The sequence below is a fragment of the Mobula birostris genome, chromosome 3, assembly GCF_030028105.1.
Source record: "Mobula birostris isolate sMobBir1 chromosome 3, sMobBir1.hap1, whole genome shotgun sequence".
Taxonomy (NCBI): domain Eukaryota; kingdom Metazoa; phylum Chordata; class Chondrichthyes; order Myliobatiformes; family Myliobatidae; genus Mobula; species Mobula birostris.
In genome coordinates, this window is record NC_092372.1 from 118,894,460 (window position 1) to 118,910,981 (window position 16,522).

Here is a 16,522-nt window from a genome sequence, read left to right on the forward strand (position 1 = left end):
CACCAATGAGAATGTCTGTACGAAATGCTGTCACAGGAAAGCAGCATCTGTCATCAGGGACCCTCACCACCCAGGACCTGCTCTCTTCTCACTGCTGCCATCAGGAGGAAGGTACAGGAGCCTCAGGACTCACACCACCAGGTTCATGAACAGTTACTACCCCTCAACCATCAGGCTTCCGAACTGAAGAGAATAACTTCATTCGCCCCAACTTTGAAAGGTTTCCCACAACCTATAGACTGACTTTCAAGGGCTCTTCATCTCATGTTCTCAATATTTATTGCTTATTTTTTATTTATTTGCAATTTGCTGTCTTTTGAACACACAAGTTGGTGCAGTTTTTAATTGATTCTGTTATGGTTATTTTTCTATTATGGACTTATTGCGTATGCCTGCAAGACAATGAATCTCAGGATTGTATATGGGGACATATATGTACTTTGTTAATAAATTTACTTTGACCATTTACAGTGACTCCCTTCCCAGATTCTGCCACATGCCCACATCTGAGGGGAAATTTATGGTGACCAATCTGCACATCTTTCGATACGAGAGGAAATCTTGGACGCCCACAGCAGATAAACGTTACTCCACACAGATCACTGGAGATCAGGATTGAAGTCATGTCACTGGAACTGAGGCACTGCTCTACTGGCTGTGAAACTGTGCCTTTCGTTTTTTTTTCTGGTGGACAAATTCATTATGGTGCTTCATTGCAGGAAGGATGTAGAAGCTTTAGTGAGGACTCAGAGAGGATTTACCAGCTTGTTGCCTGGAGTATAGAGCATGTCTTAGGGGGATAGCTTTAGCAAGCTGGGGCTTTTCTCTTTGGAGCAAAGGAAGATGACAGGCAATTTGACAGAGGTGTACATGATACAGCCAAGGCCTATATCCCAGTGCAGGAATGACTAATACAAGGGTTCATAACTTAAAGGTATTTGGAGAAAACTACAGGGGGGGGGGATGTAGGAAAGACATTATTTTTACACAGAGAGCATGGGGTGGTGGTATAGGCAGACACAGTAGAGTCTTTAGTTAGGCACATGGATAAAAGTAGATTGCAGGGATATATGAAAGGGAAGGGTTAGGCTGATCTTGGAGTAGACTTTGAGGCCAGCACAACTTCATGGACCAAAGGGCCTGCACTGTAAACACAAAATAACCTGCAGATGCTGGGGTCAAAGCAACACTCACAACACGCTGGAGGAACTCAGCAGGTCGGGCAGCATCCATGGAGAAGATCGGTCAACGTTTCGAGCCAAAACGTCGACCGATCTTTTCCACGGATGCTGCCCGACCTGCTGAGTTCCTCCAGCGCGTTGTGAGTGCTGCACTGTACAGTACTGTTCTGCTTTGTGACTGATACCATTGGTTCACGAAGAGGTTTCGGAGGTCAGGCACAAAACCGGTGAACATAAGGCCATTAGTCCTAAAGTAATTTAATTTGCTGATGACAGAGCGCCAAATCAACCTGTTCTGCTGCCTTGAAAATTACAGTGCTGGAGGAGGTGCAAGGGGGATAAGGCAATGGAGAAATCTGGCAATAATAACAATTTTAATCATGATTATGGCTTCATCAAATGATATTGTAGGTGAACAACCTGGTTCCGTTTCAGAAGGTTGCCGAGGTGAGGGATCTTGTTATCAGCTCAGTGGAGTTGGGAAAAACAACTAGTACTGCATGCCATTCCGGCAATCTGAACGAGGGAAGAGTAGAACAGTGAAGCCATGCAAGTTTAGTATTGTTGGATAGTTTATCTGTGGAAAACATAGTACAGAGACCAGCCTACATCAACAACCTGGTACCTTGGCATGCCCTATCTTGAAAGCAAGTAGATCCTAAGACCCTTAGGATTTCCAGCAATGCTAATGCTAGTGTCCTTACAATAGTGCTCTATAACATTAGTTCTTCACAACTCATCATAAATAAATGCTCTCAGAAAGAAACATATGCACTATTCTTCTGTAGACTGCTATTCAAAACACAAGTGTAATGCCAATACTTTCTTTCCACATTGATGCAGTTATAAAGAAGGCAAGACACCGGCTATATTTCATTCGGAGTTTGAAGAGATTTGACATGTCAACAAATGCACTCAAAAACTTCTGTAGTTGTACCGTGGAGAGCATTCTGACAGGCTGCATCACTGTCTGGTATGGAGGGGCTACTGCACAGGACTGAAAGAAGCTGCAGAGGGTCGTAAATCTAGTCAGTTCCATCTTAGGTACTAGCCGACAAAGTACCCAGGACATCTTTAGGGAGCGGTGTCTCAGAAGGACATCGTCCATTATTAAGGACCTCCAGCACCCAGGGCATGCCCTTTTCTCACTGTTACCATCAGGAAGGAGATACAGAAGTCTGAAGGCACACACTCAGCAATTCAGGAACAGCTTCTTCCCCTCTGTCATCCGATTCCTAAATGGACATTGAACTCTTGGACACTACCTCACTTTTTAATATATATTATTTCTGCTTTTTACACAATTTTTAATCTATTCAATATACATGTACTGTAATTGATTTACTTATTTATCATTATTATAACATTTTTTTCTGTATTATGTATTGCATTGAACTGCTGTTGCTAAGTTAACAAATTTCACGACACATGCCAATTATAATAAACCAGATTCTGACTTAAGTCCATCTGGAGAAGTGTCCAGAGGTTATTTGATCAAATAGCAATTTTAAGTGTATACAGCTAACATAAGAGCAATGTGTGCCTAATCTCTCCTGTACCAGAATTCTACTAGAAATTTGAGGATTGGTTAACAGCCAGGCTTCACTTCTTTATACATTAACCTATCCTAAATGATATGTACACGCTTTGGTTTGAACAGCTCCAAGGCTAAGGAGCTTTCCCTTTTTACTGGCAACTTCAGCATCATATCCCATTACAGGATATAGAATCCACCGACAACAATGCGAAGTCATTTTGTATTCCACCTTCAAAACGACTTGTGGAGAACGACTAAACTGTATCACGACACTCCAACTGAACAAACGAATCCACTTGAAAGAAAAGACCTCCTGGTACCAAGTTAATAAGCTGCCTTACTAATCCTGCCCTGGCAATAACTCTCTGCTTCTCTCTCTCCACAGATGCATGCTGTCTAGCATTTTCAGCTTTTGTACAGAGTGAAGAGGATAAGTGGGATGTTTGTAAATGTAGATACACTTGAATTGTAGCTTTGGAACCGGTAATGCAGGGAAAGTCGATGCTGAAGTATCCCTGGCCGGGACAGGCACGTACACGAGCATGGTACGCTCACGCCAGCCAGCCGCAACCGCGACCCGCCCGGGACACACACGTACACGAGCACGGCACGCTCACGCCACCCAGCCGCGACCGCGGCCCACCCGGGCTCGCGCGTGATTTGGCCGGGGCCCCCGGACACTATCGCGAGATTTTGATTTATTCCGACGTAATGTGCCGTGCTGCTTATGGCGGCGCTGGAGTGCTTCTGCTGTTGGGGTGAGTAGTGGCGGATAAACGGCTCCCGCCGGTTCGTCCCCTCTTCACAACATCACTGGCCGTGAAGGCGGTAAGGCCAGCGACATGCGGCAAGGAGCGGCGAGTGTTTGGCCGACGGAGGGTGGTGGCAGGGTTTTCCGGCCCAGCACGGCCTGGCCCGGCCCGGTGGAGCTGCGCCACCGTGGGGGAGCGCCTGCTGTTTTTGTTCGTCATGTTTCTCCGCGCTGGTGGCTGACAGCGCTCCCTGAGTGGTCCTGGTGGATACATTGGGCGCTGCCCGTTCCCTCCCCCTCTGGGGGCTCATTTGGCTTCTTTAGACGTTATTTTGTCCAGTCGGAAGCCCCCACCCCTCCCCCCATGAAATTTTCTTAACGTGTGTGGAGAGCCCCTTTTTATGGATTGACGTTGATAAATGTAGCCGAGGACCAATCGGGTCCTGGCAAAGAGGCAGGACTTCCTGTACTTAAGCTGCTCTGTCTTCGTTTCCGGGCTGGTGGGCGTTCGGTCATGAGTTTAGACTACAAATACCATCGTGCATGGCGCTTGCTTTTTCCCCTTTCCGTTCGGCATTGATCCTATGCCCAAGTAGGTGGTATTGCGCAACCCTGTTAGTAGGCTGTAAACAGACCAGCGGGGCCGCAGCTTCACCGAAAAACTGATTAATTCGGTTGCTTTGGATTTGTTATTTGTCATTCTAATGCATTTTCGGGATAAGTACAGAGCAAACGTTTGGGTAGCGTTGGAGCCGTATGTGTTTGATAACGAAAGGTTTCGTAGAGTTATAATTGTTGAAATGTGAACAATATTCAAATACGTGCATGAATTATTTGTCTTGTAACTATAAATAATTTCCAAGATAAATTTTAGAATTTTTTGTTGATGAGTACGGGCATACTAGGATGGAAGCAGGATGGATTTTTTAAATGGCTGAGATGTCTAAAGGCTGACACAGCACATAACGAACGAACGTCGATAATGTTGGGCTCATGAGCATTGAGTTAGAGCCACAGGTGAGAGCTGAGTAGCTGGTCACAGGCGTCAGTGTCTACACCCCGGTACACCGCTTCGAAGGGGGGGGGGCGGGGGCGGGCGCGGCCTTGTACCTTGGTAAGATGAGGACGAGCCTGTCCTAGTATACGGAATCAGTTAGAAAGGCTGGGCGATCGGTGAGATCCAGGAAGGCTTGCCAGCAACGCTCCGTGGAAAGGGAAGAGTGTGACAAAGTTCAGAAGACGTCATGATCATCCACTGTAACTAAGGAAGACCCCCACTTTAAGAACTCTCCCGCACAGATTTTCTGTCACCGTCAGACAACGATGGACAATGACTATAGCTTTAAAGGGTAGGCAGTCTAGGACACAAGGAGCAGCTTAAAGGGCGAGATTGCATAATCAGAATGTTTATTATCACTGCCTAATATGTGGTTTGTTTGCAGCACCATTACAGGGCAAAGATGTAAAGGCCATTACCCATTCAGAAACTGATGGTGCAGGGGAAGAAGCTGTTCCTGTAGTGAGTGTGGGTCTTGTGGCCCCTGGACAGTAGTATTGGAAGATGGCATGTTCCAAATACTGAGGGTCCTTAATGATCATACTGCCTGGAGGCATTGTCTTGAAGTAGGAAGGATGTCCCTATGATGGAACTGGCTGTCTCCAGTCCTTGTGTTCCTGTACATTGGAGCCTGTATACCAGGCTGCGATGCAACCAATGCTGTCCACATTACACCTTAGAGAAAAATACAAATGTCTTTGATATACCAAATCCCCTCATTCTTCAAAGTAGAGCTACTGCCATACCTTGTTCATGTCTGAGGCCCAGACAGAGATGCTGACCCTTTGAAGAGGACTAGTGTGATTTTCTGTAATCTGCAATCAATCCGAGTCTTATGTTGAGTGCAGGGCCCTTGATGCAACACCACTCAACCAGCTGATTTTTCTCCTGTATTGCCATCTGACATTTCACCAATGTTGTCTGAATTTATAAATGGTGATTAAGATTTGTATATCTGGTTGGGGTGTGTACTTTATCCTTGTGTCTGGATTAACAGGTATTGTGTTGGTAGGATTGTCATTTTGCTTAAAGGGATTCACTGGTGGTCTGATTCCTGGGATCTAAGGATTTATGGTTTGCTGATGCAGCACAGTAATAGGCCCTTCCAGTCCAATGTGACCAATTAACCTACTGACCTGTACATCTTTGGGATATGGGAGGAAAAGTACCTGGTCACAGCAAGAGCATACAAACCCCTTATAGTCAGAAGCAGGATTGGACTGTTACTGGCACTATAAAAGCATTATGCTATCCAAATAGACTGCCCTAAATTATGTTGTTCTATTATCAAAGTGGTACAGTTTGGATTTGTTTCTTTTGAAATGGGAGATATTCTTGAAGCATACAAGATTCCAAGGGGGCTTGATTGGATAAATGTTGAGATGTTTCTACTATGTGGAGTGTTGAACAAAAGGACATTCTTTTAAAAACGACATGTTTAGTAAGTCTCCTGAATTCCCTCCTCCCACACCCCCAAGGGTGGTGGAAGTCAGATCATTCAATAAATTTAAGGTGGAGAGGGATAAATATTTGAAAGTTCAAGCATTTTGGGATTGTGATGAACTGGAGGTTAGCGTAGTTCACCCATATTGAATGGCAGGGCAGATTTGAAGAGCTGTGTGGTTCTCTCCCTCCTTGATTTAAAGATGCTCGTGAGAAGGCTGCTAGATCTGAGAACCAGCAAATCTTCTGGTAGAGTTCATTTGTGCATTGGTAATAGAGTTCAGTTTTTGTTTCATCGTTCAGTTGTACAGTAGGGTGTCTCTTCTAAGATCAAATGTATTTACTGTTTGGCTCCCTGAGCTCATAGCTTGAGATCACTTGCGAGCAGTTAAAAGGCAATGATGCCTTGAGTTGAAATGTGAGTAACGTATATTTTTGAAAAGGCTATCTTGTTTAATCATTGTCTAACTAGTTTTTATTCAGTGTTTATTTGGAAATTGAATTTAAATTGCTAGCTGCTGTGATACATTTATGCTTCTTTCAAGGCCAGTAGTTTTGGGGATGTCTGTATCATTCAGCGAATTGCCCATCAAGCCACTGTGATCTTGCTACAGATTGTGTGGAGGCTATTGCAATTTCTCAAAACTTTTCACCTTGATTGTCAACCTCCAACACTGCCATGCCCCTCCCTATTTCTGCATCTCCAGCTCCACACACTATTTCCAATATACTTTTAATATCAAATTTGGAAAGCTATTTGTTTAGAAAGTACTAACCTGGTTTGTTATAATTGTAAGATCACAAATTACTGAATTTCAGAAATTTTACTTCACATACCATTCTTTTTCTTACTTGTTGCACGCCACCTTTTATAATGTCATCCTTGATTATTGACAACCTTTCCTGCATTCTGGGTATTTAATCTTGTGCTGGAGTATTGTCATTGTAGAAATCATTCAAATTATGGATTGTTCTATCCTTTGATAGAACTCTGGGTAAATTTTGAAGGTGTGGCATTGATGTTGAATTTGTTTTTTTTATCATAATTGTTAGAAATCCAATTTAACAAGTGCCAATTAAAATCTATGCACAAACTCAGTTGTCATAACATTTTGAACATGAACTGGAGAACAAACTTAAGGATATTGGGTTTGTATTTTTTGGTTTATAGAATTTTGGGTAGTGTAGAGACTCAGCTTGGCACCTTGAGTGTGTCTCCCTGATGAAGTTTAAGGGAATGGGGGATTCTCAGATCCCTGTAAACAATGGATTCAGTACTGACTATGTCTGTAACTGCAGTGTGTTTGAATAATGTCTCAGAGCTGCCTTCTTTGGAGCAAGATGATTAAAGTTCACTCAGATCCACATCAGATGTCTCTGGGCTTCTCACACCTTTTGATTTTGACAAAAAGCAGTACCTGATGGAAATTAGACAGAACATTCCTTTCTTAATTAAAGCACAAATTTGACAGATGTTCTTATCTTTGCCATTAAGTTTTGGCTCCAGCAAACCAGGTAGGACATTCCTTTCTTTAAATTAGGTGGCTGGAATGGTTATCAAACTGATTGTACTTTTGTATCAATAGTCCACTGACTTGGCCAGAATAGTTATCAAACCGATTGTTCTCTGTATCACTAGTCCACTGACTTGGCCAGAATAGTTATCAAACCGATTGTTCTCTGTATCACTAGTCCATTGACTTGGCCAGAATAGTTATCAAACCGATTGTTCTTTTGTATCGGTGGCCTTATAACTTCTGACAATTCTGACATCGGGCAGTGAACTTGTAGAACCGCCGGGGAGATGAGAAAGGGTCTCTCCCTGATGTCGGATCCAAGTTCACTCGCCGGCTGAGCTCGAAGAAGTAAACAGGTGAAAAGATAAGTAATGATCTTTTTGTGCTGTCGTTATTTGATCCAGCAAAGTTACGTTTACATCCCAATGATAAACTGGGGTAATTCATTTTAGTAATGTGATTTATGATGCTGATACTCAGCAGTTTTCCCAAGAATCAAAATTGAAACTAATTTTTAATTTGCATTACATTAAGAAAATACAGATAGTCTTTGAATCTCCTGGCTTATTATCTGGCTCTTGCAGTTTGTTAATAATAGGCTGCATTTCCTCTAATACCATGGTTTCCATCATGAAATAATATTGGTCACTAGAATTATACCATGTACTCAATAAAGTTTTGCACTACCATTTTGACACTGAAAGCAAAGAACATTAGTTTACTGAAATGAGTAGGCCAAGTGAATTAATATTTCCTTGAAGCACTTTAGGTCACTCCCATTATCCTTCACTGGTGTCTGTCTGCAAGTTCAGATATGATTTATGACCTGGTTATACTTGTACTCCTTCAACCTGGACATGGCCAGAAGTGGAACTGCTTTAAGGGATACATCATTTTGACCACTAGTAAATCTCATCTGACTTCTCTTCCTGATCTTTGCACTGCAGGCCAGAAGCCTGCTCCGGTTGGCTTTACTTGCCTGATACTCCATTTAAACCTGCCTGAGTGGTCAGTGATCATTTTTCAGTCTGACTCGCTATCCACTTTAAATTAACCTGTTTGTTGCTAAATGGATTTGCAGAATTAAAATTGCTGCCCAAATGGGTTTTTGCGAATCATGGCCTCCCTTTCTCAAATCCACGGCAATCTGTTTTCTTGCATGGTTATGGCATTTGCAAATATATGGCAGATTGTTGATAAACATGAACAGAAGGAAGCCTAGGATTAATTTATTATGACTGAACTCAACTGGGATGCAGTCTAAATCGAGACTCTGCATTTGTTGGCTTCTGCCATGTTCCAATGACACCCAGTCAAACTTGTGGAATAGCTGGTTTAGTTTCTGGAGAAAGTCAATATTGACTAAAACTGCTTTTCATTTAGTGGGCAGGATATGTCAAGTATGGAACCAGTAAAGGAACAAACTGTATTAGACAGACTGTTGCATTTTTTTTGTGACTTAAGGGAGGGAAATTGTGTTTACTTTGTCACTTAGACTGGAGGTTGTGAATTTCCTTTTACAATAATATGAAGAAGATTGACTAGATTAATTTCTGTCTTGTTGATGTATAGTTCCAGAAATGTACTGTCTTGTCTTTCAGGTTCAAGTGATAATCCCATTGTAATGTTCCAACCACTGAATTTTTCACCTGTTCTTCAGGAAATTCTATTGTACATTCCAATTTATAAAGTTTATTGAATCAATTTTGCAGATGCTGGAACTTGGGTAAAAACTGAACCTTGATAAACATAAGAGCGATTGATATGTGGTGAAGGAATTATAATTCCTTAGAATGGGACTATATTAGCATTTCAGATCTTTTAAAAGAACAGAAGGAAACAGAGCCTGCAGAGTGACTTAGATAGTTTAGGGGAATGGACAAAGAAGTGGCAAATGAAATACAATGTTGGAAAGTGTATGGTCATGCACTTTGGTGGAAGAAAGAAACAGGTAGATTATTATTTAGATGGGGAGAGAATTCAAAATGCAGAGATGCAAAGGGACTTGGGAGTTCTAGTGCAGGATACCCTAAAGGTTAACTTCCAGGTTGAGTCAGTGGTGAAGAAGGCAAATGCAATGTTGGCATTCATTCCTAGAGGTATAGAATATAAGAGCAGGGTTGTGATGTTGAGATTCTATAAGGCAGTCATGAGACCACACTTAGTGTTCAGTTTTGGGCTACTTATTTTAGAAACGATGTACTGACGTTGGAGAGGGTTCAGAGAAGATTCGCGAGAATGATTCCAAGAATGAAAGGGTTACTGTATGAAGAATGTCTGGCAGCTCTTGGGCTGTATTCCTTGGAGTTCAGGAGAATGAGGGGGGATCTCATAGACACATTCCAAATGTTAAAAGGCTTGAACGGATTAGATATGGCAGTTATTTCCCATGGTAGGGGAGTCTAGGACAAGAGGGCATGACTTCAGGATTGAAGAATGTCTATTTAAAACAGATGCAGAGAAATTACTTTAGTCAGAAGGTAGTGAATCTGTGGGATTTGTTGCCATGAGCGGCTGTGGAGGCCAAGTCATTGGGTGTATTTAAGGCAGAGATAGATAGGTTCTTGATTAGCCAGGGCATCAAAGGGCATGGGGAGAAGGCAGGGGAGTGGGGATGACTGGAAGAATTGGAGCAGCCCATGATTGAATGGCGGATCAGTGGTGGTGTGGCTTGGATTATGCACGACTTTGCAGAGTACTTAGTCTTAAGAATATAGGGTGGTGGAAAGGGCAGATTTATGGCTGGATGAAATTTCATTCCAAACAGTGCAATATAGTTAATAAACAAAAACATCCTAATTTTCTTAATTTTAGCTCTAGTCTTAAGAACCATACAGGGTATGGGGCAGTACATGGTTAACATCTGGACAGGATCATGACTTACAAATTGGATTAGTATTTGGGAGAGGGAGCAACTGCAAAGGTATAGCTGTGTAAGATTAAACTATAATCCTCTTTTAGGAGAACAGACAAGACACCCTTGCTATTCCTTGCTATTGTAATTAATTCCACAATGCTTTTGAACTCATCATGGTGTTGAATTGGAAGAATTTTTATTTTGTTTTTTCAATGATTTCAGTTTAAATGTTTTGCATTTTAGGAAAAGAGCTTTAGTTTCCTCGTTCATCCAGTATTTATTTATTTTCATGATCAGGAGCATGATAGTTGCTCTCCATTTACTTGCATTAACTACCCTCTGGTATTTTAACCCAGTTACTAATTTCCAGAAGTGATCTTAGATTGGCAAATTTGTAATTGGGGGGAGATGAATTGGAATGAAATGTAATCCTGTCCCTGTTTAGCATCTGCAAGAAGATGCAGTGCAATTGAAGTCACTGACCATGAGCTTTTTCCCCGTTCTTCCTTTCCTCACCCATGTAATGTCTCATGGATATTAAGACAATACACGTGAGGAGAAATCAAGCTAACTTCTGATTATAATTTATTTTGCCACCATACAAACCTGGGTATTGCAAGAGATTGGAACAATCAATAAGAATTAAGTAGATGTAGTATTTTAATTTCAAACGGTTTGAGTTTTGCTTACTGATGTGCAAGATGCAGTTAGTCTGCAAAATGCTCTTGTTCTTTACAGCAGATATAGTTTCAGTTGCCTGCAAACTTTGTTTTTGATTGGGTGCCTTGGTGGTGTAGTGGTTCACATGACACTATTACAGCTTGGGGACTCGGAGTTCCGAGTTCAATACTGGTGTTATCCATAAGGAATTTGTACACTCTCAGGGGAATGTGTGGCTTTTCTCCTGGTGCTCCTGTTTCCCACCACAGACCAGACATTCCATTCAATAGATTTACTGATCATTGCAAATTGTCTCACGATAGATTGATTAAATTGGGGGGTTGTCCGGGGTTGCTTGGTGGTGCAGTTCAAGGCCTATTCCACGCTGTGTCTCTAAATGAGAACATTTTGTGTTGGCAATTGACAACTGGGGACAAACATTATTAAATCTGCAAAGGTTCCTTGAACCAAGATGTTGAATCTGATTCTTCCTTTATGGATGCTGTTTAACACTGAGTGCTTCTGCTTTTTGTTTATCAATTTAACATTGATTTTATTATCTTTCCAGTATGAAGTGAAATAGAACTGAATTTACCATCTGAAACTGCTGCTTCAAGTTCAGATCACGTTGACAAATAAAAATAAGCTGAAACAACCAAAGAGCAAACTGCAGCTAAAGAAAGCTTGATCTGAAACCGAAGTTTGTGCCTACTCAACAGCCTACAAAGAGCACTTCCCACCGCTGCTAGACCTTCTACACTTCTTGTTGCTGTCCTGGGATGCTCTCTAGTGCAGCAAGAATAGGAATTCTCTGCTAGCTTAGTAGATCCTGTCTCTCTCCACCCAGCATTTGTAAACTTCGAGCGTGCGATAAACAGATTAGACGGCAGTGAAAGTGCAATATTCAACATTTCAAGGTATGTTATCCACTGATTTTAACTTGACGGTAAGCAAGTCTAATTTGAAATGTTTGTATCATGGTTGGGGGGGGGGTGGGTTGGTTAAATCAATTTACAATATAGAGAAACGTTTTTACTGAGACCATTTTACCTTGGGTTTTCCTGTAATTTTTATGTTCCTGTAATTAAGGCATTGATGGGTCAAAGGTGGACATTTAATGGAATTAAGGGTATTGCCAGTAATTGAGGAAAATGTGAGGACTCATTTGAAAGTGGGTATTAGTCCATGTGGGTATTTATTTGAACTGCACCTGCCCTTTTTAAAGACTGATCTCCAACAAGATAGACGCAATTGGCTAAGTTTGCCATCAATGAACTTGCTAGTTGACAAGACTAATCAACTTTGTATCATTGACCTAATAATCATGTGATGTTCGCAGCTTACTCATTCTCAATTATGCAAAGTCAATATCAATGGCAATAAACTTCATTGCTGACATCAGATGTCCAACATGTAATCTCAATAGAATGAATGATGGAGTTGATCGGCTCATTTTGTATGATCTGTTTCTAGCTTGTAAGCAATCTGTTCTCAAAACTGGTAGTTTTCAAATATTCACAGAAAATAAAGGCAGAAGAGTAGACTGTTTGGCCTGCATTCATGATGGCTAGAAATGAATTTTGGGTTAATCCCATTATCCAACTCCTGGTTCATATACCTGCTGGTTGTTGTTCTTTACGTCTTCATTTAGAGACTTTCTAAATCTCTTTTCTGCTCCTCTATCCTTGAGCAGCCATGTTCAATGTTGAGTCAATTTCTTTTCATGATTCTCTAAACCTTCTAACAGTTAAATCTAGATCCACACAGGACAGCCATGTAGACACATTGTTTTCCACTTGCTCTTGCTCCGTTGAACTTCATACCTCCGTCCTGCTTCCCCTTAGTCATTCCCTTCCTACTTAACTCTGGGACATCTTTCATATCCCCTCTACCATTTCCATTGCAGGGGTTTTAGTAAAAGTTTCATCAATTTGAGTGCTGACCAGTAAACAGGAAGCATATTCATCCACCTTAAGAAATGGCAAAGCACTTATGCTTAGATGAAATTCGGAAATAAGTCTGAGAGATGAAACAATAAACAGTTCAGTGAAGATGGTGAACACTGCAAATTCACTGCATTTTGCAGTTAGTATTTAATTCAGTTTTAGATCTCATTGGTGATTGGCAGTTATTGAAGTTTTGAGATATTCATAGACTCTTGACATTAACCAGTTAGCAGATTGTGTAAGCCACCAGGTTACCATTTTAAGTTTGCTCTGCTAATGCCATGAAAAATTATATTCCCCAAATTTAGTTCTAACACAGCATAGAAAAGCTTGAATACGAACTCAAACTTTCTTTGGTTTGAATCATTCAGTGTTAAAATTCAGTTGCTACTAGCATGCAATAGTGCAATTATGAGCATTCGTTGTCATGACTATTGATTCAGTTAATATGAATATTGAAAAATTCTAGTCAAGTTTGAGTTCTTTTGGCTGTGTTCTTGAACTTCTATCTCATGGCAGATAAAATGGTAAAATGGCAGGAGTTTCTGCCAGCTAAATTTACTTTTTGAAAAGAGTATTTTCTATTGTCATGCTGCTGGGAACTTTCAAAATTGGCAATACTTCTGTCCATTGTGTAAAAAAGCATTTTTTAACATGCAAGTCTTCCTGCATATTTGCTCAGTGGGCATTAAGATTTGGCCGAAGGTAAAGCAAGATAAGTATTACAATAGGTAACATTGATGACAAACTATGTTGCTATGTTTTAGCAGTATAAGTGACTTCCTCTGCATTTTGTTGGGGGTTCTCATTCCTAATTCTCTTGCATTCCAAATAATGCAGTATGATGTGTTTAAAATCCTAGTGCACTTCATCCCTATGTTAAGGCAGTGTTCTGTTTGTAACTCGTCATTTGCAAGTTGGAGATACAGCCATGAACTGAGTTTTCAAGTGGTATAAGATACCTGTAGAAGACAAATCAATACCACTGCCTCCCAAATGCTCAGCATATGTGTGGCAATACATACAGTTGCAAGAAAAAGTTTGAGCCCTTCACAGTAACTTAGTTTTCTGCATTAATTACTAAATGTGGTCTGATCTTCATCTAAGTCACAGTAATGAACAAACACAATCTGCCTAAACTAATCACAATAACACAATTATACTGGCATGACCAATTATTCTTTTCATGTCTTTATTAAGCACATTGTTCAATCATTCAGTCTAAGCTGGAAAAAGTGTGAGAACCCTTGATTTAATAACTAGTAAAACCTGTGGCAGCAATAACCTCCACCAAATATTTCCTGTAGCTGCTGATCAAACTTGTACAACAGTGAGGAGGAATTGTAAACTATTCCTCCATGCAAATCTGTTTTAGTTCATCAATATTTCTGGGATACGTTGACTCTCTTTCAGGTCATGCCACAGCATCCTAACTGGGTTAAGGTGTGGATTCTGACTTGGCCATTCCAAATCATGAATTTTCTTTTTGACCCATTCTGTTGTTGATTTACTCGTGTTTCAGATCATTGTCTAGTTGCATTATCTAACTTCTAATCAGCTTCAGGTGATGGACTGCTACCCTGACATTCTCCTGTAAAATGGCTTGATACAATTTTGAATTAATTGTTCCCAGCCCAGGCCCTGAGGCAGTAAAGCAGCCCCAAACCATAATCTTCCTTCCACCATGCTTCACAGTTAGGGGTGAGGTTTTGATGTTGGTGTGCAGTGCCCATTTCCCTCCAAACGTAGCAGTGTGCATTTCTGCCAGAAAGTTCAACTTTAATCTCATCTGTCCACTGAGTATTGTCCCAGAATTATTGTGGAACATCCAGGTGGTCTTTGCAAACTTGAGATGTTCCACATTGTTTTTTTTTCGGAGAGCAGTGGTTTCCTCCATGGTGTCCTTCCATGAACGCCATTCTTGTTCAGTGTTTTCTTATTGGACACATGAACAGAGACTTTAGCAGTTACTAGAGATTTCTGCACTTTTTTCTGTTACCTTTGGGATCTTTTTCACTTCCTTCAGCATTGCATGTTGCGCTCATTGGCGTGATCTTTGCAGGACGCCCACTCCTAGGGAGAATAGCAACAGTACTGAATTTCTCCATTTGTAGATTTCTCACCAAGGACTGATGAATATTCAGGTCTTTAGAAAAGGCTTTATAGCCTTTTCCAGCTTCATGCATCTTCACAATTCTGAGGACCTCTGAAAGTTGTTTTAATTGAGGCATGTTGCACATAAACAGTTTCTGGAAAAGCAAGCTCTATCAGTAACCTGACATTGTTTGTTTTATAGGACAGGGCACCTCTACAACCCACACCTCATCTCATCTCATTGATTGGAACACCTGACTCCAAATGGCTTTTGTAGAAGGCATTATCCCTGAAGTTCATATACTTTTTTGAGCCTAGACTGATTATTTAAATGGTGTACTCAGTATTGACGAGAAGTAGGAGTTTGTGTGTTGTTAGTTTAGGCAGATGGATTTGTCCATTATTGTGACTTAGATGATCGGACCACAATTTATGAGTAATTAATGTAGAAAGCCAGGTTATTGCCAAGGGTTCACAGACCTTTTCTTGAAACTACAAGTTAGATGCTCATATGCTGGCAATGTCCTGTTGATGCTTGCAGCATTGGCATATTTGAAGGGAAAAGAAGACTTGTAGGGAATGGGTGTAGATAATTGGAATGCCTAGTGTAAGATTCAGTTCTGTTTTCAAAAACTTATTGGGTGTTGTAAATTTCATCACCTTTTAAATACTTCTGGTACCATTGTGTTCATTGTGAATAGTAGTAGTTTTTTGGTGTCCTACATTTCTTGATCTTTCAGATTTAATTATTTGTTAATTGAGTAGGATTTCTGAGTGATCCATGAACACTGTCTCACTATTCCTTTTACACTAATTTTTTTTATCGTAACTTGTAATTTACTTTAAGATCATAAGACCTTACTGCACTGTACTACTACCATAAAACAAATTTCACAAATGTCAGTGACAATAAAGCTCATTCTAATGTTTCAGTACATCAGACTGAGGCTTGTTGTCACTGTTACTTTTAATACAGAATTTTTTAATTACTTTGATAGGGAATTTTTCCAGTGGTGCAAGCACTTGAGGTTGTTCATGGGAGGGCTTGGATTTTTTGCTCTTTGAAGTGGCAGAGATAACTGGCTTATTCAGTCGGCAGCATTCCTGGCCTTCTGGAGTTGCATAACTTGATCTTGCGAGTAGTACGTTTGTAAATGTTACTTAACTTTGTACCATGTACTGGTCTCTCCATCTGGTCCCTATAGTTCAACAAATTTAAACTTTCCATTATTCATGAGAGTGCATGTGAAGTTTTCTACTTTCCACTTATTTACCGAGCCAAAATTTCAAAATCTGCATTTCTAGTAAAACATGAGCATTTTTAATTTGTAGCACTTTTTCAGTGTCATTTCAGATGAATGGAGTTAACCTACAGTGCACAAAAGTAATCTTTTTGATTTAAAATGGTGGAAATCATACCTCATCTTGCTCCCTGTTATGATTGCTCCCATGTTCTTAAAGACTACTTTGATAAGGATG

The 16,522-nt window shown here is 40.7% G+C and overlaps 1 protein-coding gene across 3 annotated transcripts in view; it reads left to right on the forward strand.

The window, feature by feature from the left end:
- The first annotated feature begins 3,373 nt into the window (after positions 1–3,373).
- Positions 3,374–16,522, forward strand: part of csde1 (cold shock domain containing E1, RNA-binding) — a 104,355-nt gene continuing 91,206 nt past the window's right edge. For all 3 annotated transcript variants that reach the window (XM_072253257.1, XM_072253258.1, XM_072253259.1), the window contains exons 1-2: positions 3,374–3,476; positions 11,572–11,920. The gene's annotated coding sequence lies outside the window, so the exon portion shown is untranslated. The remainder of the gene's footprint in view (positions 3,477–11,571; positions 11,921–16,522) is intronic.